We start from the raw sequence: 24,954 nt of genomic DNA on the forward strand, positions 1-24,954 counted from the left end.
ACAAAAATTGGACAGCTTTCAGATTTGGGCTGGTAAGTGGCCAGTAATATCAATGCCTCATAAGTACCAAGCAATGTCCACCCTCAATTAAAGATAATCCAGCATTTTCCCTGAAATTCAATGGCAATAATATTGCTGAACCCCAACTGACAATATCCTGAACCTTCATGATTTGTGGCTGCCCCTCGGTTCAAGGATGATGTCTACTCAATGTTATGAGTTTCTGCCATGTGTCTTCATGCTACTGAACAAGCTTATTCTTGACCTGCAGAACTTTAATATTGAATTCATAAGTACCATTCATTGTAAAGGCAACAGGGGGACTTAATGACATAAGGTTAGGACCACCCAACAGTGTTGTGTTGTAGAGCATATTCTTATAACCTGCAAATAGTTGCAGAGATGTAATAAACTACATCTCATTTATTCTACAAGACTCTTCTCATTTGACCAAATGGTGGCTACCGTCATACAGATGAGACTATGAATACCCATACAGAATCTACATGCTTTGAAGATATAAATGTCAGCTAACACAACATTAGTATTTATTCTCTTTCTCCCATGGAATATAGAGATTGAGGCAGAGGCATTGCTGATGGAATTCCTCTAGCTCTCTATGTGTTGCTGATAGTCTTTGTGTCACTGCAATACAGGACTATGGTGATGATGACTGTTCATTATATGAGGACTTTTATTACTTGAAGAGCTCTTTTTTCTCAATATCACATTGCCATAATTTGAGGAAAGGTGAACTGGCACAGATATTATGGTATTGGGTTTTTTTGTCAATGGTGGCCTTGTGAGTGAGGTTCTGGATCAATGGTGCTGGAAGCTCTTTTTTCTCAATATCACATTGCCATAATTTGAGGAAAGGTGAACTGGCACAGATATTATGGTATTGGGTTTTTTTGTCAATGGTGTCCTTGTGAGTGAGATTCTGGATCAATGGTGCTGGAAGAGCACAGCAGTTCAGGCAGCATCGAGGAGCTTCAGCAAAATCGACGTTTCGGGCAAAAGCCTCCACCCTCTCCTCCCTGACCTATCACCTTCATCTCCTCCCCCACTGACCTATTGTACTCTATGCTACTCCCTCCCCACCCCCACCCTCCTCTAGCTTATCTCTCCATGCTTCAGGCTCTCTGCCTTTATTCCTGATGAAGGGCTTTTGCCCGAAACGTCGATTTTGCTGAAGCTCCTCGGATGCTGCCTGAACTGCTGTGCTCTTCCAGCACCATTGATACAGAATCTGGTTTCCAGCATCTGCAGTCATTGTTTTTACCTTGTGAGTGAGGTGGCTGCCAAAGCATAGGATGTGCTCAATATATGTCTTAGTCTCCCCTCTACATATATGGGAGGTGGAATATTGGGCTGGCCAGGTGTGTGTGTTAAAATGAGTTTTGTTTCTACAATACTCAAGAATGATTTGTGCTTTCTTGTGTGTAAAATTAAAGAAATTGAGCGTGTGTTGTAAGTTTGACACAGTGTGGGTATTAATTCTACAGTCATGTGCAAAGTGTGGATCATATATGTATATGGTGGTCAGTTTAGATTTGACATGGAATCGGCTAGCTGGCTGGCATTTAATATTGATGCCAAAGGGCTTTTCAACTTCCTGAGCTGGATAGCCGCTTTTGGGTAGATTGTAAATAGCATGTAGTGCAAGTATTCCTGACAGAGGATGGTGGTGGAGGGTTGCTCTTCAGACTGGAGGCCTGTAATCAGCAGAATACCGCAAGGATTGGTGCTTGGTCCACTGATTTTTTCATTTCAATGTGAATATAGGAAGTATGGTCAGTAAGTTTGCAGATGACACTAAAATTGATGGTATAGTGGATAGTGAATGTGAGGTGCTGCATTTTGGTAATGCAAATCAGGGTTGGAGTTATACACTTAATGATAAGGTCCTTCGGGGAATGTTGCCAAACAAAGAGACCTTGGGGTGCAGGTTCATAGTTACTTGAAAGTGGAGTCACAGGTAGACAGGTTGGTGAAGAAGGCGTTTGGTATGTTTGCCTTTATTGGTCAGTGCATTGAATATAGGAGTTGGGAGGTCATGTTGTAGCTGTATAAAACATTGGTTAGGCCACTTTTGGATTACTGCGTGCACTTCTGGTCTCTCTGCTACAGGAAGGATGTTGTGAAAATTGAAAGGACTCAGAAAAGATTTACAAGGCTGTTTCCAAGATTGGAGGGTTTGATCTATAGGAAAATAGCTGGGGCTGTTTTCCATGGAGCATTCGAGGGTGAAGGGTGACTTTATAGAGATTTATAAAATCATAAGGGCCATGAAAAGCCAAGGTCTTTTCCCTGGGGTGGGGGAGTCCAAACCTGGAGGGCAAAGGTTTAAGGTAAGAGGGGAAAGATTTACAAGAGACCTAAGGGACATTTTGTCACACAGAACATGGTGCATGTATGGAATGTGCTGCCAGAGGAAGTGGTGGAGGCTGGTACAATTACAACATTTAAAAGGCATTTGGATGGGTATATGAATAGGAAGGGTTTAGAGGGATATGGACCAAATGCTGGCAAATGGGGCTAGATTAATTTAGAATATATGGTCGACACAGATGAGTTGGACTGAAGGGTCTGTTTCCCTACTGTATATCTCTATGACTCTGTGACTATGACTATTGAACCCACAGATTTACTGCCCAATTAGATTGACTGGCAGCTGTCAGTAATGAGGCTTCTTGTCCCTAAGGGATAGAAGTTCCACTCTAACCTTATAAAAACCATCCCCATCTCCAAGGCATAAGTCAGGTGTGATGAAATTCTCCCCACTTTCTTGGATGACTGAAATGTCAACAGTATTCAGGAAGCTCAATACAATCCAAGAAAAAGCAGTCTATTTGATTGACACCCAAACCAGCACCTTAATCATTCACTCCCTCCACCATTGATGCACAGTAGCATCAACGCACAGCAGATATAAAAATCCCTGCACCCATTACACTTTGGTTGGCATCTTCCAAACAGCCAAGTGGAAGTATAAGGGTAACAGAACTCCACCATCTGCACTTTGGCCTCCCAGCACACAGCATCTGATGGGGAGCTTTCACATTGTCCCTTCACTGCCATTAGTCAAGTCTTGGAACCCCCTACCTAACAGACATGTGGTTGTTCATGTATCAGATGGATGGCAATGGTCCTACAAAGTGGTTCCCCACCACTATCTCAAGGGCAATCAGCAGTGTCCATTGTCACTCACAGTCACATCCCATAAAAGAATTAAGAAAATTAGACATGGTTTATGAATGTGCAATTTTGGAAACTTTTCCAATTTAAAGGTACATTACATTGATGCAAAAATTTGAATTAAAAGAAACAGAAACCATAAAACAAGTCTGGCAAGATCCATGATAATGCAAATGCAAAACTAAAGGTCCAGAGCTGAACCATATTTAGTGATATGAGGCTTTACTGTCCAAGGTGTAAATTGAGCAGCTCTTGTACTATGTACATGCCATGGGAATGTGGAGAGCTTACTACTTTGGCAATTAGGGTGAATCTTCCCAGGCTGTAATACATTGTTTCTGCTTCTCAGCCATTACTGGCATTGCTTCCTGATCTGGTAAACAGTGTTTGGGATGAGGATTTGCTGTCTACATGACACGTTAATGCCTAATGTTCATAAAGAACATGTATGTCTCACAGGGGTCTTTTACCCCATGCTATAGACATGTCTACAGAAGACTGTCATCTTTGAAGGGCCTCACATCATTAAAAAGTAAAGCTCCCCCCCATCCCCCAGAAGGAAACATTTACAAGCCCATTCCAAATCTGATGGCAGCCATCTCGCGTTTCATTGCTTACTTAGTATTTATAGAATGATAGAAGGAAACAGTATTTGCTTCTCAGGTAACAAGTCCCAGGCTCAGCCTCTTACTCATGGTAAGTCTCCAAATGTACACAGTCCCTCTTTGGTAGAAGCCAGAAGTGCCAAATGGATGATCTATATCCAGTGGTCCCCAGCATCACAGATGCCAGTCTTCAGCCAAATCAATTCACTTCAAGTCATATCAAGAAACTGGTGGAGGCAGTGGATACTGCAGAGGCTATGGGGCCTCACAACATTCTGGCAATGATACTGAAGGCTTGTGCTCCAGAACTTGTCACTCTCCTAGCCAAGCTTTTCAAGTACAGTTACAATACTGGCATCAACCTGACAATGCGGAAAATTGCCCAAGTATGTCCTGTACACAAATAGAAAGACAAGTCCAGCTTGGAAAATTACCGTCCCATCAGTCTGCTCTTGACCATCAGTAAGGTGATGGGAGGTGTTATCAACAGTGCTATCAAGCAGCACTTGCTCAATAATAACCTGCTCAATGAAACCCAATTTGGGTTCTGCCAGGACCATTCCGATCCTTATTACAGCCTTGGATCAAACATGGACAAAAAGCTGAAATCTAGAGGTGAGGTGAGAATGACACCTCTTGATATCAAGGCTGCATTCAACTGAGTGTGACATCAAGGAGCCCTAACAAAATTAGAATCATTGCCTATCAGGGGGAGAACTCTCTGCTGGTTGGAGTCATACCTGGCACATAGGAAGCGATGGCCTAGCAGTATTATCACTTGACTGTTGACCCAGGTAATGTTCTTGGGACCCATATTCAAAGCCCACTATGGTGGAATTTGAATTTAATAAAATTCTCGAATTAAGAGTCTAATGATGACCTTGAATCCATTATTGATTGTCAGAAAAACCAAACTGGTTCACTAATGTCGTTTAGGGAAGGAAACTGTCATCCTTACTTGGTCTGGCCTACATGAGACTCCAGATCCATAGCAATGCGGTTGATTCTTAATTGCCTCTGGGTAATTAAGGATGGGTAATAAATGCTGGCTTGACCAGTGACACCCTCATCATATGAATGAATAAAGAAAAAGCATCGGTTATGGTTATTAGAGGTCAATCATCTCAGCTCCAGGACATCTCTGCAGGAGTTCCTCAGAGTAATATTCTAGGGCCAACCATCTTTAGCTGCTTCATCAATGACCTTCCCTCCATCGTAAAGTCAGAAATGGGGAGGTTGTCCGATAATTGCACAACATGCAGCACCATTTGCAACTCCTCAGATACTGAAGCAGTCCACGCTCAAATGCAACAAGATCTGGACAATATCTTGGCTTGGATTGACAAGTGGCAAGTAACATCTGCATCACGTAAATGCCAGGTAATGACACAAAAATAGGGGAAAACCAAGTTGTGAAAGGGATACAACCAATTTACAGAATGAAATTTTAGTTCAAGTTAGTGGGCAAAAAATTGGCAATTGGAGTGTAATATGGGAAAATGTGAAGATGTTCATTTTGGATAGGAGAACAAAAGAACTGATTTAAATGGAGGAAAGCTGCAATGCAGATGGACTTGGGGATACTTGTGCACAAAACACAGAAAGCAAGCACATAGGTGCAGCATGTAATCAGGAAGTCTAGTGGAATGTTGGCCCTTATTTCAAAGCGGTTGGAGCATAAGGGTAAGGAAGTCTTATTACAACTGTATAAGGTACTGGTGAGACCAAATCTGGAGTACAGTGAGCAGATTTGGTCCCCTTATTTAAGGTAAGATGTTGTTTCATTGGAGGCAGTTCAGAGAAGGATAATCTCGGGTATGAAGGAGCTGTCTGATGAGCAAATGTTAAACAGGCTAGGACTCCACTCATTGGAGTTTAGAAGAAAGAGAAGTGATCTCACTGAAACATAAAGGATTCTTAATGGGCTTGACAGGGTAAATGCTGAGTGAATGGGAGAGTCTTGGACCAGAGGGCATAGTTTCAGAACAAAAGACTGACAATTTAAGATTGAGATGAGGAGGAATTTCTCCTCTCAGATGTTTGGAAGTCTGTGGAACTCCTTGCCACTGAGAGCTGTTGGGATAGAGTCGTCATGTATAATTAAGGCTGACATTATTAGATTCTTGTTCAGTAGGCTAATCAAGGGCTATGGGGAATAGGCAAGAAAGTGGATTTAAGGAATGCTGGATCCTATTGAATGGTAGAGCAGACTCGAAGGGCCGAATATCCTACTCCTGTTCCTATTTCTTATGGTCTTATAATTTAATGTCTTAGCCAAATGACAGTATCTCAGCCAATGAAACATTCTTTCAAAATTGTGTCAACTGTTCGCTTGGATAAGATGCTTTCTAATCATTCCAAGATGACCATATAAACCGCAAACACTTGGCTGGATAGGATGGGTACGGGGGATGAAAAGCAGTTAATATTCTCCCCATTTCATTTTTTTGTTTTCACTCTCCTCACCCTGACTCAACACATTGGAATTGAGCTTTCTTTTGGATGTGATAGTTTTAATACTATCGATTTGTATTTACTGATGCAATCTTTGTTTCAATTTTGTTTAATTCCCAATTCATGTAATGGAATGGGATGTGTAATGTTATTGATCGAAGGGAAGAATACCAAAAAAAATGCAGGTTACTAGTGCACAAGAGGCATTTCATTCAAATTGAAATATTGGATCAGCGCGACCGAGCGAATGATCTTTACCCTTCTCAAGCATTTGTGATTGCCCATCATGATTATTTTATAAACAAACACTTTCAATTCATCGTGCCTTGCATTATTTTCAAACTCACTTACTTTGACGAGGAAAAAATGTTGCAATTCTATTTGAATAGAAGTGCAGTTAAATATGTAGGCATGTGAATTATAAATTCGAGTGCAGTACATTGGCGAAATCAAGGCGCAAATTGCTCAAAACTGAAAAAAAAACACACACAAAAATGTGATTACTTTGCAATAATGATGCAGAACACTGTGAGCCCAAGCAAACTATGAGAATAACCAGAACTCTCATCTCTTCTACACACTTGAAATTACTTTAGCCTTTAAATCCAGAAGTCTGAAAGCCTTAAATTGTGGTAAAAATTATAATCCATTACATAGAGTTGAGGTGTCATGAAAATGATGTGTTGCTGTACTTGCATTCTGCATAATACCTCAGACTAACTCACTGATGCATGAGTTGCATTATGTTTTCACAAAGTAGTATACAACAGAGATTGTTTGAAAAGCCTATAATGGATGTTGGAATGTAGCTATTTTGACCTATGCTTAGATTATGAACCCTGTGGTTGAGTTTGTTGCACCTAACCCTATCTTACAGTCAAAAAAGCACATTCTTGAAAGTCTTGCTGCGTTAGAACACTGAACTGGAGCCAGAAACGACTGAATGTGGCTCTAGTGGCCATCAGCAACTGGTGGTCCCACTAAGCATTTGCTGAAAGATCTGTAAAACCATAACTTCTTGAAAGCATCAGTTGTGTGGTATGAATGTACATTATTTGTACTTTGCTGTTGCACTCTAAGATCACATATTTTAGGGATCGGTTTAGTTCTTATCATTGTTCAGTCTTAGTATCAATTACACTGATTTTGGTGATTGTAGTGAGTAAATAGCATATGATTATTACATATTCAAAGGTCAGCAATATCTGTGCATCAGAACAAAACCTTTCCTACTTCCGAGAAGTTGTCAGCAGCAGGCATTAGCATGACAGTTATAATAATAGTTTATAGAGTAACTCTAGCTCAAAAAAAATGCCTTATGCACTACTCAAGGCCCTACTTTCTTCTATAGCTATTAAATATTTCCAAAACTGGCACTGGCTTCTTTATAACCTCTTTCAATGGGCTGAATTTTGCCAAAAAAATGGTTGTGATAACTTTGGGAAGTTTCATGGAAGATTCCTCTCTGTAAGTTTCATGAAATTTTATGGTGTTTACCTTATTACTTATGCACCATACACCCTGGTACTGGTCTCACACAATCTTACACTCACCAAGGGCCGGTGTGCTCACTGCTGCTGGGGTCTTCCAGGTTTCCCACTACCCAATCATTGCATAACCATTTCAGCTTATTGAAATGTATTGACTTTATTACGTATAAACTTTATTTACTTTATTTCATTTACTAAAAGTTGTTCTGAACAGTGAGGAAGATAGCTCACTCACTTATTTGCATCAATAACCATAATTAAGTGGAGATAAATTGGCTCTGTGAATTTGATCTCAGAGACCATGCCCAGTGTGGGGGAGAGATCAAGCCCAGCATGGGGGAAAGATCGGGCCCAGCTTGGGGAAGAGATCAAGCCCAGCGTGGGGTAGAGATCAGGCCCAAACTGGGGGAGAGATCACGCCCAGTGTGGGGAAGAGTTCAGGCCCAGTGTGGGGGAGAGATCAGGCCCAGCGTGGGGGCGGGATCAGGCCCAGCGTGGGGGCGGGATCAGGCCCAGGATGGAGGAGAGATCAGGCCCAGCGTGGAGGAGAGATCAGGCCCAGGGTGGGGGAGAGATCAGGCCCAGGGTGGGGGAGGGATCAAGCCCAGCATGGGGGAGAGTTCAAGCCCAGCATGGGGGAGAGATCAAGCCCAGCATGGGGGAGAGATCAAGCCCAGCATGGGGGAGAGATCAAGCCAAGCGTGGGGAGAGATTAAGCCCAGTATGGGGGAGAGATCAAGCCCAGCGTGGGGGAGAGATCAAGCCCAGCGTGGGGGAGAGATCGGGCCCAGCGTGGGGGAGAGATCAGGCCCAGCATGGGGAGAGATCAAGCCAAGTTTGGGGAGAGATCAAGCCAAGCATGGGGAGAGATCAAGCCCGGTGTGGGGGAGAGATTGGGCTCGGCTTGGGGGAGAGATCAGGCCCAGCATGGGGAGAGATCAAGCCAAGTTTGGGGAGAGATCAAGCCAAGCATGGGGAGAGATCAAGCCCGGTGTGGGGGAGAGATCGGGCTCGGCTTGGGGGAGAGATCAGGCCCAGCGTGGGGAGAGATCAGGCCCGCACTGGGAAAGCCCAGCATGGAATGACTGCAGGCCCACAGCTAAAGAAGGACTGTAATTTGGAACTTTTATCTTACTGCTTTATACTGAGAAAAACTACAATATTGAACTTTTAACTTATTTCTTTTGCTACTTTTTAACCTCAGGTTTTGTACCTAGGTACCTTGTACCTAAGATGGCGCTGTGAATTGTAAAGTTTTCACTGTACTCTTCTATTCCTGTACTTGAGTCCAAGTGACAAAAAAAACTAATTCCAATTCTCATTCAATGCCATATTTAAAGCACAGCTGTGCATTTGGTCAAATGTTGAAAGCCAGGAGTTGCCCTTTGCAATTCCAGTGGAGGAGGGATTGCACCCAAGGTGGCCGACAGACGTAAGTTTGGGTTTGTAAAGAAGAAGGTCATCCTCTTTCTTCAGGACTGCCAGAGAAGACCTGTTGAAAGACATCACATCGCACAAAAGTAGAGCCCACACCCCCACAAATGAAAAACAAAGACATTTCCTCTACCTATTTGGGTGCACTGTAAGCCATTTTTCACTTTGATTGCATCCTTGTGATTTTTGTGAGGATGGAAGATGAGACAGGTAACATTTCACAAAGTGTGTCACAGGCTCAGCCTATCAATCTGGTTAAACTCCCCCCAAATCACCATGTGCCTTTCTCCCTTGCACTTCCTGTTACTCCATCAGATTTCTTCATTCCATCTCCCCAATTTCCTCTTTGAGCCCATGGCCTACAGCTTTGCTCTGCTGATTATGCACTGTTTCCCCATTGAGGTCAGGGCGGTGTTGATAGTTTATGACAGCCACTTGCACAGTATCCCATGCACTTGCCTGTTCTATCATTATATGTTGAGCTTCCCCCTTCAACATGTTTTTACAGTCTACATCCCAGCATGCTGCTTCCAATCCCTGAAATTGATTTCCCCATCTTCCCTACCACAGCAGTGACCCCAAAAAGCATCTCTGCTGTGCAGTGAACAGACCGACTAGACTAACTGTGGCCTGTCCCACTGACCGATTTCGGGAGATGCCCTGACTAATGAGTAGTAGACTCCAAAAGATATTTGTTCAGCTGTCTGACTGATCACTCATCCCCAGACTGGTCATACTGCACTAGCCATACCCCACTCTCCAGGTAGTCATGGAACCACAGACACTGAATGCTCCAAGTAGACAACTGACCAATTCCAGGGTCCTGGACTAATATAGGATGATGAAGCCTGTGACTAGGCCAGTACCTGCTACCTAATGACAATCCGCTTGATTAGACTGAGGATGGTTCCCCATAGATTCCGAGATTTCATTGTTTGATTGCAGCGTATGCAGTGTGTTTGCTGCATAAGCTGCTGGCTCATGGTACAGGTGTGGCATTGATGTAACACAGTGCCAAACAGCAACATATCTGTTGCCTTCACTGATCATTGCTGGTGAACATGGCAAGCTGCTTGGTTTTGTGTTTGTGCTAAAAGGCAAAGCATGGGAGAGGTATAGTTGGTATCCAAATAGGCACAAAGTAAGAGAACAAGCTAATAACAGCTCAGGATTGCTTTCTGGTCCAATGCATGCAACACATGCCTGGCCCTGCACACAAAGCAGCCTGCCCACACCTCCTCCCTCACCTCTATCGAAGGCCCTAAAGGAGCCTTCCACGTCCATCAAAGTTTTACCTGTGCATCCACCAATATCATTTATTGTATCCGTTGATCCCGATGTGGTCTCCTCTACATTGGGGAGACTAGATGCCTCCTAGCAGAACACTTTAGGGAACACCTCTGGGACACCCGCACCAATCAACCACACTGCCCTGTGGCCCAACATTTCAACTCTCCCTCCCACCTCTGCCGAGGACATGGAGGTCCTGGGCCTCCTTCACCGCTGCTCACTCACCACCAGACGCCTGGAGGAAGAACGCTTCATCTTCCGCCTTGGAACACTTCAACCCCAGGGCATCAATGTGGACTTCAACAGTTTCCTCATTTCCCCTTCCCCCACCTCACCCCAGTTCCAAACTTCCAACTCAGCACTGTCCCCATGACTTGTCCTACCTGCCTATCTCCTTTTCCACCTATCCACTCCACCCTCTCCTCCCTGACCTATCACCTTCATCCCCTCCCCCACTCACCTATTATACTCTTTGCTACTTTCTCCCCACCCCCATCCTCCTCTCACTTATCTCTTCACCCTTCAGGCTCTCTGTCTGTATTCCTGATGAAGGGCTTTTGCCCGAAACGTCAATTTTACTGCTCTTCGGATGCTGCCTGAACTGCTTTGCTTTTCCAGCACCACTCTAATCTGGACTCTGGTTTCCAGCATCTGCAGTCATTGTTTTTACCCAGCAGCCTGGCAGCACCATTGCAATGAAGGTACTGGGGAGCTCCTAAGTACAGTTTTGTACTGTATTAAAGTGAGTCAAATTGTGTCATGATGATGTGGTGAGACTGGTTCTCAGTTGATACCAGCCTCCATGAATAAAGGATGCAGGTGCTCACTGACCATGGATCATACCCTGAGATACTGGTGAAAACTGGCCAATGTGGATGCCCAGAGAAGATGCTAGTGTGCTGAAGGTGCCAAGGTAGCTGCTCAGATTTTTATGTCAGGAACTGTTATTGTCTAGTTTCTCTGCACTTCTTGGAAAAAGAGAAAAGTGCACATAAATAAACCAATCATGCATGTTAATATATGCAAATCAGCCCTTGATGTTGACCAGTGACATTCTTACTCAGCTGCTGAAACTTTGGATAGGAAAACAGAATTTCTTTCACTAATATTGGGAATCCAATTTTTCAGTTCTCACCACATTTTCCCAACTAATTTGCCATTATCAATGTCCATAAGACCATAAGATGTAGGAGCAAATGTAGGCTATTTAGTCCATCGACTCTCTTCTGTCATTGAATGAGATTGGGTGGCACGGTGGTTAGCACTGCTGCCTCACAGCGCCAGAGACCCAGGTTCAATTCCCGCCTCAGGTGACTGACTGTGTGGAGTTTGCACATTCTCCCCGTGTCTGTGTGGGTTTCCTCCGGTTGCTCCGGTTTCCTCCCACAGACCAAAGATGTGCAGGTTAGGTGAATTGGCCATGCTAAGTTGCCCGTAGTGTTAGGTAAGGGATAAATGTAGGGGTATGGGTGGGTTGCGCTTCGGCGGGGCGGTGTGGACTTGTTGGGCTGAAGGGCCTGTTTCCACACTGTAAGTAATCTAATCTAATCTAATCTAATCACGGTTGACCTGATAATCCTCAATTCCATTTTCATGCCTTTTCTCTATAACCCTTGATTCGGTATCAGTTTACGTATTGGGTATAAACTCTCCTCTGACATGTGAACATCATGTGTGTGAACCAGCTTCTACAGCAAGAAACTTTCTTACTCTCCTGAGTATTTCCTATTTTGGTTTAATATTTCTGTTCATTTATCTGTTAAATTCAACCCTTTTAAATCATTTATTCACAAGATATGGATGTTGCTGAGGCCAGCATTTATTGCCAATCTCTAAGTCTCCTTAATATGATGAGCCACCTTCTCGAACCACTGCAGTAAGATAGTCCAGAATGCTGACATAGCTACAATGAAAGAAAGGTGATACATTTTCAAACCAGAATGCTGTGTAACATTCTAATGAAGAATTTTATAGAAGAATGTACCAAATCATCCAATTGCATTCTTCAGTAGCTTAATTTTCAAAACTGTAATTTCATTTGCTTTGATAAAGCAAAAAAAGTTTTTAACCAATTAATTGTAATGATTTATTGCACTAGTTTGCTAAATACATACTAAAGAACTGTATTCACTGGCTAGGAGGTAACAGTGAAAATAATGGCAATACAATTGCAGAAGAAAAAGAACAAAGCAGCTTGTATGCCTTATATATATGTAACTAGTGCAATGAAATCAGATGAAAAATAAATTTCACAATTAGGTGCTATAGATCCATAGAATAGAAACTCTTCATCAAATATAATTTTTACAATCCTTTGAAGTTATGATTTTAATAATTCATTGAAATCCAAATTAAAACTCCTTGGAAGTTTGAGAATCCTGTATCAAGAAACTTGTAACAAACTCAACTGTATCCATGATTCTGAGTTCCAGTTACCAGGAAGCTGCTGTGTAACAGTCTTAAACAATGGTGCATTTCTTCCCTTAAATTTTGCTGTTAAAGTTTAACATGGAACATTTTTCTAACATGTTGATTGCTGCTGACAAATTTGACAGTTAATAGATATGTACAATGAGAAGCATTTGTACAAAATGTGAACTTAGCCTTTGATTACGTCTGTTTTGCAGGAGATATACTGGCTCTTTCCATTACCAAGGTTAACCATGGCTAGATAAGTAACATTTTCTCATTTTAAGTAGGTTTATCACATCAAAAACTTGAGCTTGCTTTTGAGAAAATATCCTTTCATTGGGGAAATTAATGGAGTGTTAACGCAATCTAGCCAAAAGAAAATTTTGTAGAAGCTGCAAGAGTTGGCAAGAAAAATCAGAGTGACAGCAAGACAATACCATTGTAATAGGTTTTTGTTGTAATTTATGGCCAAACATTATCTGATTAACAAATTTAATTAGTGGTGTGATGTGGCTTTGGTTTTACCTTGAACTTTGAAACAGAGTAAGTGCTTCTGAACTTTAACTTAACAGCTCAAGTAATTCTGCAATGAAATAATCAAACCTTTAAAAGGTAAGAAATTTTAACAATGCAAGTATTCTACATCAATGGTAAAAACATAGGCTGATCATTATTGTTATTCCATTTTTTAAATGTGTACGTCTTTAGCTGTAATTACTCTTCACTCAATGTTGTCAGGTCTGAAGAATGTATCACTCATTCCCCAAGAAGTCATGTGAATCTCCCTATTTAAATCTCATCAATCATTTTGTCAAGTCTGGCAGAAACTTCAGTGTAATTGAAAGGCAGAGAAGTTCACCAACAGGCCTTTTGTACCAGGGTATTGGCAATGTTGTGAAACCTATTTAGGGAAAAAGAACTATTCTTTTTGTATTTAATTGATTTAAAATAAGTTATCAAATGTATTCATCAGCTGATCATGTCCTCATTTTCTGACAGATGTAAAGTATCTGACAGATGTAAAGTATCTGACAGATGTAAAGATGATAAGCTAACATAAATTTGCCTTCTCTGCACCATTGGCAATGGTTTATTTCTTTAAAATGTAACCTGCAATTTAAAAAGCAAATTGTGTAATTCTTAAAATTAATAAAGTGACCTTTGAACAGAATTATTTATATAGCAGCAACTTTTTTCCATTGGTATGGTTTATTTTGTCCTGTGTTATGATATATACTTGAGAGTAAAGCTCCTTCCAAATTTCAGTAAAAGTACTTATTTGAATTGTTCTCTGCCCAATTATCTTGTATCACTATTTTTTCTCCTTCATGATTACTTGCTTTGTCCTCTCTTTCTGCAGGAGTAGACAAGAAACTTTTCTGAAGTAATTACAAGGAAGCATGAAAGTAAAAAAAAAGTTAATAAGTTTACCTGCAATAGATGATATAAGTGAAAGTATCAACTTGTCATGCAAACTTGAGGGAATACCAAAAGACTGCAGATCTTGGAAATCTGAAATGAAAACAGAAAACACTGGGCAATCTTAGTAGGTCAGGCACCATCTGTGGAGAGAGAAACAGTTAATGTTTCAAGTCCAATATGAATCTTCTTTGAAACTGAGGAGAGTACTGGGAAGTAATGGATTTTTTTCTGTAGAAGAAAGGTGGGAACAGCAAGTGAAACAGAAGAGAAGGTCAGGGAAAGTTACAAGTTGAACAAAATTAGGCATAAAAGAAACAGACACAAACTGGAAATAAAGTTCACAGTAGATGTTGCTGAACTTAGTGTTGAGTCCAGCTTGTATTGGGCTTCACTGGAGCATAGCAGCATACCTAGGACAGAAAACTGAGTATGAGAGCAAAATGCTATATTAAAATGGTCATACTTGCAGATTGATCAGAGATGTTCAGAAAAGTGATTATACAGTCTTCATTTCATGTCCAGTGTAGAGAGATGTACAGCAAATAAAGTAGACTAGATGCAAAGAAGTTCAAATAAGTGAGTCAAATAAAACAAACAACTGCAGACGCCAGAAATTTGAAACAAAAATAGAAATTGCTGAAGAAACTTGGCAGGTCTGACAACATCTGTGGAGTAAAAGCAGACTCAAGATTTCAGGTCCAGTGACCATTCAGTAAAATTAATAATAGCTAGGAACAGGTGGCATAAATGCAATTAAAGCAATTAAGGAAGTGAATATCCTTAAAGCATTTTATAAAATCTTCATTTCTTTTACTGCCATGGGTTTTGATATATTAATGGTTTTGTAGAAATGATTGTGATTCCTTCAATTATGTGCCTTACCCTAAATATTAGTATCATAACGGCTCAGCTAGTGAGTGTGCAGACTTCAGCTTTGATTTAGGTCACTGGTCAGATGAATGTGAAAAGGATTTAAACTTGAAGTTGAAATGCAATAGAAATGCAAGTTTGGATGAAAATCTTAAATTTCAACTGTAGATTCTATTATGGTATTTTAAAGTATTCACAGTATACAGTATTCACAGTAAATCAGAAACTGTGACAAATTGTCAGTGTACCGCATGTACTTTGTTGGTTATATAATATTGCTTCAAAGTAAGGTGTTAAAATCCAACACAAAGATATCATGAAATGTAGGATTCCAGTAGTCAAGGTGGAGATAAGTCTGGTCAAGTTAAAGCTGACAGTTTGGGAATATCTCAGTTACATCAGGATACTATGTCACATGTAGAATAGTTTGATAATAGCATTAAGATGGAAGTCTTGGCAGAAACTTAAGATTTCCCCAACCTCCAGCCCCAGCACCAATAATGATGTCTAAGAAAAATGTGACTGACAGGAACACAACTTGAAGCCTTAGAATCTATTTTACATTTTGACGTAAACCAGTGTTATCAGTTTGATTTGGCAACCAATTCCTTGGTTTGGAGAAGAAACCCCGATGGGTAACTGTAAATGTGAGATATTGCATTTTGGTAAGACAAATAAGGGCAGGACTTATACAGTTAATGGTAGAGCCCTGGGTATTGTTGTTGAACAGAGAGTCCTACAGGTTCAGGTACTCAATTATTTGAAAGTTGCATCACAAATAGACAGGGTGGTTGAGTAGACATTTAGCATGCTTGCCTTAATTGCTCAGTAAAGGAATTGGGATGTCATATTGAGATTGTACCGGATATTAATGACTCCATTTTTAGAGTACTGTGTACAGTTCTATCGGAATAATTTTATTAAATTGGAAAAAGTTCAGAAAAGATTTGCTTGAATTAGAGGGTTTGACTTATAAGTAGAGGCTGAATGGGCTGGAGTCTAGGACGACTTTATAGAGGATTATAAAATGAGGGGCAGATAAGATGAACAGTAAAGGTCTTTTTCATGAGAGTAGAGGAATTCCAAATTAGGCGCATATTTTTAAAGCAAGAGGAGAAAGATTTAAAAGGCAGCTGAGGGACAACTTTTTCACACAGAGGGTGATTTGTATATGGAATAAACTGCCAGAATAAGTGGTAGATGCAGATGGAAACCAAGTGAAATGGATTGCACACAGTGTTAACTAAACACACTCTTATATCTCATAAGATAGATATGTCAGATGTGGCTCCATTTTGGACAAATTTGATGTTCCCAGGCAACTTAGCTGACACAACAGAAGTGGATTAAATAGCGCTGCTTTAGATGGCAATCATGATGGGATCACTGATATATAAATATTGACTGATTTTAAATTTTTTGTGAAATAATTAATATTATGGTGATAGTTTTAGATTTAATTCCTGTCCAGTTCTGAATTAGCTATTCTCAATCTGTTTGTATCAGTGTTAGTTGTTCAGGTTTAGAGAGACTGAAATATCTCAGGTTTCCTGCTCCTGATTGATAGTCAGCAATTCTTCACTCCTCTTATGGACCAGACAGACCCCCTCAAAATATTTCAAGAAGGTAGCCTAGACCCTAACTCTTTCTTATTTTTAATGGAAAGTGTAATGTGCTGTGTTCTAGACGCAATTTGACTAGTCAAACTACTCAACATTATGGAACACACAACTTATTCACACACTAGTTGAAATACACCAAATGAAAGCAGAACTTGAGAATAACTTAACTCTATTGGCAAACTTAACAGAATAATAGATACAGTAACTATTACTAATTAACTGTTCCAAGAGATTAACATCCTATAAACACACCCATTGTCAAAAAGGCAAATTCAGAGATCAGATTTTATCAGATATGCAACCCAAGAGCAGTGAAAAAGAAAGAAAACAAGCGAAAATTCAGAGTAGGAACCAGGTGTCATTTACTGCAGTTTCCAACCATGTTGAGACTTTAACAGCAATTGCTGCTGAATCTCAAAGGTCTTTTAAAGCTGGCCACACCCATTCAGGCTACTTCTATTATTCCAACTTAAAAAAAACTAAGGCATCACAAAGTGTTTCCATTGCCACAGACTGCTCGTCTCTCCTTCATCTCTCACTTAAACCGGAACAAAATACATCTCTTAAAGCCACAGCATCATTACATTGTGCATGAGTGTGTTTGAATGTGTCAGACCACATGTGGATATGTATGTAAGGCTGTTCAAATTGAGGACGAAAATGCTAACATCAGAAGTTCAGACTTCAAAGAAAACTGCCACACTCTGACAAGGAATGAGACACTCTGATTTCAATGTATATCAGAGCCCTTCTTAGAAAACAGAATGGTAAGTGGAGGTGTTCAAAATTAGGAGGAATCTAGACCAAGTAGATAGGGAGAAATTATTTCTGTTGGTGCAAGGATCAAAAGCCAGAGATCACAGATTTAAAGTGAATTAGCTTTCACATAGTGAGTGGGTAGGATCTAGGAGCGAGATGGAGGCAAATTCCACCTTGACATTGAGTAAAAAGGAATTATGTAGTTACTTGAATAGATAAGAATTACAGGGGTAAAGGTAGGGAGATAGGATTAATTAAGTTGCTCTTATCGCCATTGGGCACAGGGATAGTGGACTCAAATACCTCTGAAACTATAAGGTAGACAATGCAATACATATAAATGTAATTTATTTACAGTTTGGATTTTTGAATTACTGACATGTTTTTTTCTGTATATGTAGTGATTAACTTTTGGGTATTTCTGTAGCTGGACTGATTTCTTTTAAAATATCTTGTGATTTCGTTACTTTAGGAGGGTTTATTATTGAGCAACATAAACTATTATGAATCAAGGGTTCTGTTTTTGGTTTCTGAATAAGTATGGATCTTTTCAACTTAAGGGACAAACCCATGGCATGGAAAAAATTCTTCATTTTAATTTTTCAGTTTGGGGGCAGTTCTTTAAAATTATTGGATAAAAGTTGGATGTATAAAGTAGTTCACCTGAGAAGATGAGATGATAATAAAACTAGATTAACTTAGAGCAAGGAATTTAATGCTTGTGCCAGATCAGAAGTGTTTGGATATAAACCTGGAGAAATTATTTGAAGCTGTGAACTTTTAAACTCAGATGTATGACAGCTCCAGGAAAAGGCTATTAAATTTTCTAGACTGGGAGTTGAAATCACAGTTAAAATAAACTTACAGGTGTGTTAGAGAAAAGGATTTTTCTCTGGTGTGCGTACAGTACAAAAGTTGATTTTGGCTAATGTACAAGGAATGTTTTCTGCAATTTGTGAAGGAGTGTTTTAGGAATTAATAGGATTATAGTCTACGGTACGTTTCAAACTTTATAAACTTGTGTTATGTGTGAATAGTTTAAGTTTATGTGAATTTATCAGTTGTTTAAGAAATAAACTTCTGTTTTATTGTTAACACTAAATCTGCAACATTGAAAGTGAAAGACCACCTCATTAAAACCAAACAAAACAAAATATGATCTATCAAGCTAGATTTCAATCTGATGTCTGACTTGTCCAGAATATTACCAGCTGGGATCTTAATAAAGCCATTCTGAAACCTATTTTGGAGATGCTTTAGGAACCTGTTTGGTGGCCCAATGCTCTGGTTTATCCCAGTTGTTCGGTTATGGAGGGGTGTCATCAGCCATGTCTAGAAGTGATAGCTCCTGTTCCCTAGGTGCAAGCTTCTGAAGTTCCTTAATTAGGAATAGTCATTAAACGAGTGACTGGTTTAGGATAAAAGTACTTGCTCCTGAAGACTTGGTAAATGCCTGCATCATTCTGTGCTGATATTATTGACCACTGCATATTCATGAATGAAATGTTAACAAATGCTGCTGACAGGTTGTCTGGTGCAGTTTATGTTTCTGGCAGCTGATTGAAACAAAAAAAGGTATGGTTAATATGACAGCAGGTGGAAATCAAGCAAAAATGGGAAATCGGTGCTCCCGTTGAATTGTAACTCTGATTTCTTTTGAGTAGGATGTGGTTGACAGCACCCCTTCACTGTTGGATATCAGCCACTTGGGTGAGGCTGTGCAATTAAACAGCAAAAATATATATTTTTGAAAGAGGACAATAGGGGAAAGTAGGAAAAAAGAAAATAAGTTTAACAACAATAGGAACTGTATCTTGGGTTTTTTTTCTTTAATATGAAGGAACTCCTTGCTGAAAAGAATGGAATTGTGTGAGTATGATTAATGATATTCAAACTTCTCACATCCCTGAAAAGAAGTAGCAGCCATAACAATTATGAGATTGTTTAGAGTTTATGTAACACATCAATATTGATCAGGCACAAACATGTTTAAATTTGTGAAGTATATGTCTATCACACAATATAAATAATATTGAAGTTTGTTTAGATTTAATGAAAGCCTTTAACATTTAATTTACTGCAATAGTGTTTTAAAAGTATCACAATAATCTTAGCCCAGAGGCATATGGTGTAAACCAATTATAATGTATGATTAAAAGCTTCAAGTGCTGACACAGTAATGTAATAAATATGTATTTTGGAAGTGTCAGTGCCAGGGGGGTTTTTAAAGGAATTTACAATTCATTTTGTAAATGAGAGCTGTTCGCAAAGGAGCAAGCTAGGTTAAAGTTCACTAGCAGGTAACGCTACCCCAAAACTGTTCTTTTGTCTGTTCAACAGAAAGAGAAATTGTGTAAGATTGGAACCATCTACATTGTAGCCATAAAGTAAGAATAAGGCAGGAAGTGTCTGCAAAGAACCAAAATATTAACAAACATATATATCTAAGCTCTGTCATATTGTAAATTGAAAGAAATAAAAGTGCATCAACAATGAACTAGTGTACATGAGTCCAACTTACCTTTAGTCCTTTATAGGATACATCTTATTGCCTAATCATTAAACTTGGTTGTTCTGAGATTTACTTAAACCACGCCGAGTTTCACTTATTGATCTTTGAGATCATGAAAGGTTCCTCCTCTTACTAATTCTGAATGTCGAGATGCAGATGATATATGGAGACATAAAAATGAGGCTTTGCATATTTATGATAAGTTACATGTGGACAGGAACACTGGTAGTTTACAGAAAAAACACTGATCTGAGTTGTGAAGTTGGGGGAATCATAGGAGATAAGCATAACATGTAAGAAAACAAGCTTGTCCAAACTTACTGCTTTAGTTCTGCATAGAACCCTTAAGCCCTGGCAGTGCAGTCCTTGAAGCCCAGTTATCCCAGTGGCATTTGAATCTTTTTTATTTGCTAATTTGATCTGGAGCTTTGAAGACGGTGTCTTTAATGATGTCATCCTATCAGTCAGTAATTTATAAATCAATATATCAAAAGTGATATAGGAGAGAGGGCTTCAGATAAGTCAATCATTGGGATATCTTCCAGGGCAGATGGGATCTGTGCAAGGATAAGTTGCACCTAAACCAATATTCTGGCAGAGACATTTGCTAGTGCCACTCAGGCATGTTTAATCTAGTGTGGCAGGGGGATGGGAACCAGAGCAATAGGTCAGCAAATAAAATAACGAAGGAGGAGTCTGAGATTTAGGCCAGTAAGACAAAGAGGAAGGACAGATAGGGAGAGGTTACTGAACTGGCCTGAAGTACATTTGTTTTAATGTGAAGAATATGACAGGTAAGGTAGATGAACTTACAGCTTGGATTACACATACAACTATAATGTAGCATCTATTACAGATATTTCAATGAGAGAAGGTCAAGACTGGCAGTTTGTAATGTCCAAGATTTAGATGTTTCAGGCAAAGTAGAGAGGGAAGTAAAAGAGGTGGAGTTGTATTACTGATTGAGGAGAATATCACAGCTCTACTGAGGGAGGACACCTTGGAGAGTTCATCCAGCAAGGCCATATAGATAGATCTCAAGAATAGGAAGTGTGCAATCACTTTGATAGGGTTGCACTACAGGCCTCACACAACCAGTGAGAGATGGAGGAACAGGTATGTGGACAGAAATGAAAACAAGAGGCTTGTTGCTGTGGATGATTTTAATTGCCCTAATATTGACTGGGACTTGTTTACTGCCAGGGGCTAGAATGGGGGAGAATTTCTTAGGTGTGCCTCGGATGGTTCTTTGAAACAATGTGTAAATAGTCCAACTAGAGAGGGGGTCATACTAGAGCTGATATTGGAGAATAAGCCAGGCCAGATGACCAAAGTTGCAGTAGAGAAGCATTTCAGGAACACTGACCAAAATTGTTCAAATGTTATGTGTCTTATGGATAAGGGTAAGAGTAGTTCTCAAGTGAAAGTACTAAATTGGGACTGCTAACAACAACAATATTAAGCAGGAACTGGGGAAGGTAAACTAGAGCCTGCTGTTCGGTGTTAAATCCACATAGAACATGTGGGAAACTTTTATCGGTCAGTTGTTAATCAATTGATTACAGTTCAGGACCAGCATGTTCCTGTGAAAATGAACGATAAGGATGGCAAGATTCAGGAATGTTGGATGACAAGAGAAATAAAGAGCTTAGTCAAAAAGTAAAAGGAGGTACATGTAAAGTCTAAGAAACTGAAGACAGACAGAGCGCTCAAAGAATACAAAGATAGCAGGAAAGAACTCAAACAAGAAATTAGGACAGTTTAAAAAAAAGCATGAAATTGTCCTCAGCAAACAGAATTATGGAAAATTCCTAGGCATTTTTATAGATATACAAAGAGTAAGAGGGTGGCTAGGAAGGGGTAGATCCACTCAGGGACAAACATGAGAATTTATGCATGGAGCAGGAGGAAAAGGGTGAGATCCTTAACAAATAATTTGCATCAGTATTCATAAGGAGACTGACATGGTGGATGGTGAATCTTAGGAGGGATATGTTGATACTCTGGACCATTTAAGGATAAAAAAGGGAGAGATGTTGGTGTTTTAAACAGCATTAAGGTAGTCAGCTCCCCAGGACCTGATGGGATCTATTCCAGAATCCTGAAGGAGGCAGATGAGGAAACTGCTGGGGCCTTGTATGAAATCTTTGTATCCTCTTCAATCACAGATGTCCCAGAGGATGCGAGAATAGCCAATGTTCTTCCTTTGTTTAAAAAGGGCAACAGGGATAACTCAGGAAATTGTTGTCCGGTGAGCCTCATGTCAGTGGTAGGGAAACTATTGGAGAAGATGTTAGGGTTAGGATTTACTCACATTTGGAAAAAATCTGGAAAAATTATTAGCAACCGTCAGCAAGGCTTGGTGCAGGAGAGGTCATATCTCACAAAACTGACTGAGTCTTTTGAGGAAGAAACAAAGCTGATTGATAGGGACAGGGTGGTAGGTGTTATCTATATAGAGTTTAGCAATGTCTTTGACAAGGTCCCTCGTGGCAGGCTGATACGAAAGGTGAATTCACATGGAATCTGTGGTGAGCTGGTAAGATGGATAGAGAACTGGCTTAGTCATAGAACACAGAGTAGTAGTGGAAGGGTGTTTTTCTGACTGAGATCTGTGACCAGTGTTGTTCCTCAGGGATCAATGCTGGGACCCCTGCTGTTTGTAATATATAGAAATAATTTGGACGAGAATGTAGGTTGTCTAATTAGTAAATTTACAAATGACATAAAGATTGGGGGAGCTGCGGATAGTGAAGAAGATTGACAGAGGATACAGCAGGATATAGATAGGCTGGAGACTTGGGCAGAGAAATGGCAGATGAAGTTTAATCCAGTCAAATGTGAGGTGATGCATTTTGGAAGATTGAATGCAGGAGGGAATTTAATGGTAGAACCCTTAGTAAAATCACCATATGGAGGGAACTAGGCATGCAGGTTCATAGTTCCTTGAAAGTAGCAACACAAGTGGATAAGGTGGTCAAGAATGCAGATGGCATGCTTGCCTTCGGTTGAGGCATAGAGTATAAAAGTTGGCAAGTCATGTTGCAGCTGTATCGAACTTTAGTTTGGACACATTTGGAATATTGCATACAGTTCTGCTCACCATACCACCAGGAAAACAAGGAGGCTTTGGGTAGATACAGAGGCAGTTTACTAGGATGTTGCCAGGTTTTGAGTGTATTAGTGATGAGGAGAGATTGGATAGTTTGTTTTCACTTGAACATTGTAGGATGTAAGGTGACCTGAAAGAAGTTCACAAAATTATAAAAAGTATGGATAGAATGGATAGTCGAAGTCTTTTTCCTGGGGTAGAAATATCAGTAACTAAAAGACATAGGTTTAAGGTACAAGGGGGTAAGTTTAAAAGAGTTGTGAGAGGCAGTTTTTTACATAAAGGATGGTAAGCGTCTGGAATGCGCTGCCAGAGGAGGTGTGGGAGGCAGAAACTATAGCAACATTTAAGAGACACCTTGACAGATATATGAATAGGCAGGGAATAGAGGGATACAGCCCACATGAGGCAAAAGATGTTTAATTCAAGAAAGGCATCATGAGTCAGTGTAGTCTTGGTGGGATGAAGGGCCTATTCCTGTGCTGTACTGTTGTTTGTTTCCTTTGTTCTTTGTGCATTGTTTAGTGTTCAATTGTTATATGTTTGATTATATTTGTTGGCCAAGTGCTCCAAATTAACTGTCATAATTCAGCCAGTAGGAACAATCAGATTTGTTGTCCCACTTTTTCACTGGTCACAAGCACATTTGAAGTTAAAAAAATTGCCAATTCCTGATGCAGTAAGACCCTGAAGCAGAGTGACCGGTGGTAGGACTTGGGAGCGATGGTAGTGAGCTTAAAAGGAGCAGTGAGGGTGGAGTATTCCCAGACGTAGACAGACCGGCAGTGAATCATGTGGGACTCAGGAGCGATGGTAGTGAGGTTAAAAAGAGCCGTGAGGGTGGAGTTGTCCCAGACGTAGACAGATCGGCAGTGAAGCTGCTTCAACAAAATCAAAGTGTGGCATCAGAGGAGAGCAAAGGTAACTGATGGGTATTACACTCTTGTCACTTGTGACTGGATGTTAATTTATGTCAAGACTAGAACTGCAGCTTCAAAACTTCAGATAGATAATTAATATTTAGTATTTCAAAACTAAATGTCTTCCCTTGATAGAATTAAGGGATTCTGGTTGTTTGTCTGACATAAATAAGAATAACATTTTCCTCATCTATACTTAAGGAGGAATAAGGGTAAAAATAACAGCAAGCCTCTTTATTCTATTTAGTTCCGATATGTCTGGGGAGCTCAGCCTTGTGCTTTGTATTTTCTGCACAGTGTGGAAAATCCTGGCAGTCTGGTTGACCAGATTATACACAAGTGTCTCCAGCCAGACCATCCTGAACTCCAGATTTGGGAGCTTGACTAGGAGCTGCGATCACTAAGGTATACTTGCGATGCTGAGAGGATCGCACTTCAGGATGTGGTCATCTTGCAGCTTAAGGAGGTGTAGGCAATGAAGGAATGGGTGACCATTAGACAGAAGAAAGGATCAGGCTGGTAGTGAGATAATCACTGAGTCTGTCTCACTTGCAAACCATTTCTCGACCTTGGAAAATGGTGACATTGAAAGTTCCTGTGTCAAGGCCAGCCAGAGCCAAGACCATGTAGATGGTGCAGCTACCCAGGGGCAGGGTAGGGGAAAAGGACTGAGTTTGGGAGGACAATAATGGTCAGGTGCTTCTGAGATTCTGGGATTACATACTGCCTTCCGAAGGCCAGGATCAAGGATGGCTGCAAGACGATGTCATAGAAAGAAAAATAAATTAGTTCCTGTGAACAGACTTTAGGGAGCTAGGTGAGAAATTGAAAAGCAAGACTTCAAGATAGTAATC

At 40.3% G+C, this 24,954-nt stretch overlaps 1 long non-coding RNA gene across 1 annotated transcript in view; it reads right to left on the reverse strand.

Moving 5' to 3' along the window:
* LOC122559202 overlaps positions 1 to 14,394 on the reverse strand; it is a 25,641-nt gene extending 11,247 nt beyond the window's left edge. Inside the window, exon 1 of the long non-coding RNA XR_006314362.1 lies at positions 14,315 to 14,394. This is a non-coding gene — a long non-coding RNA (uncharacterized LOC122559202). The remainder of the gene's footprint in view (positions 1 to 14,314) is intronic.
* Between the last annotated feature and the right edge of the window lie 10,560 nt (positions 14,395 to 24,954).

Source organism: Chiloscyllium plagiosum, chromosome 18, assembly GCF_004010195.1.
Source record: "Chiloscyllium plagiosum isolate BGI_BamShark_2017 chromosome 18, ASM401019v2, whole genome shotgun sequence".
NCBI lineage: Eukaryota > Metazoa > Chordata > Chondrichthyes > Orectolobiformes > Hemiscylliidae > Chiloscyllium > Chiloscyllium plagiosum.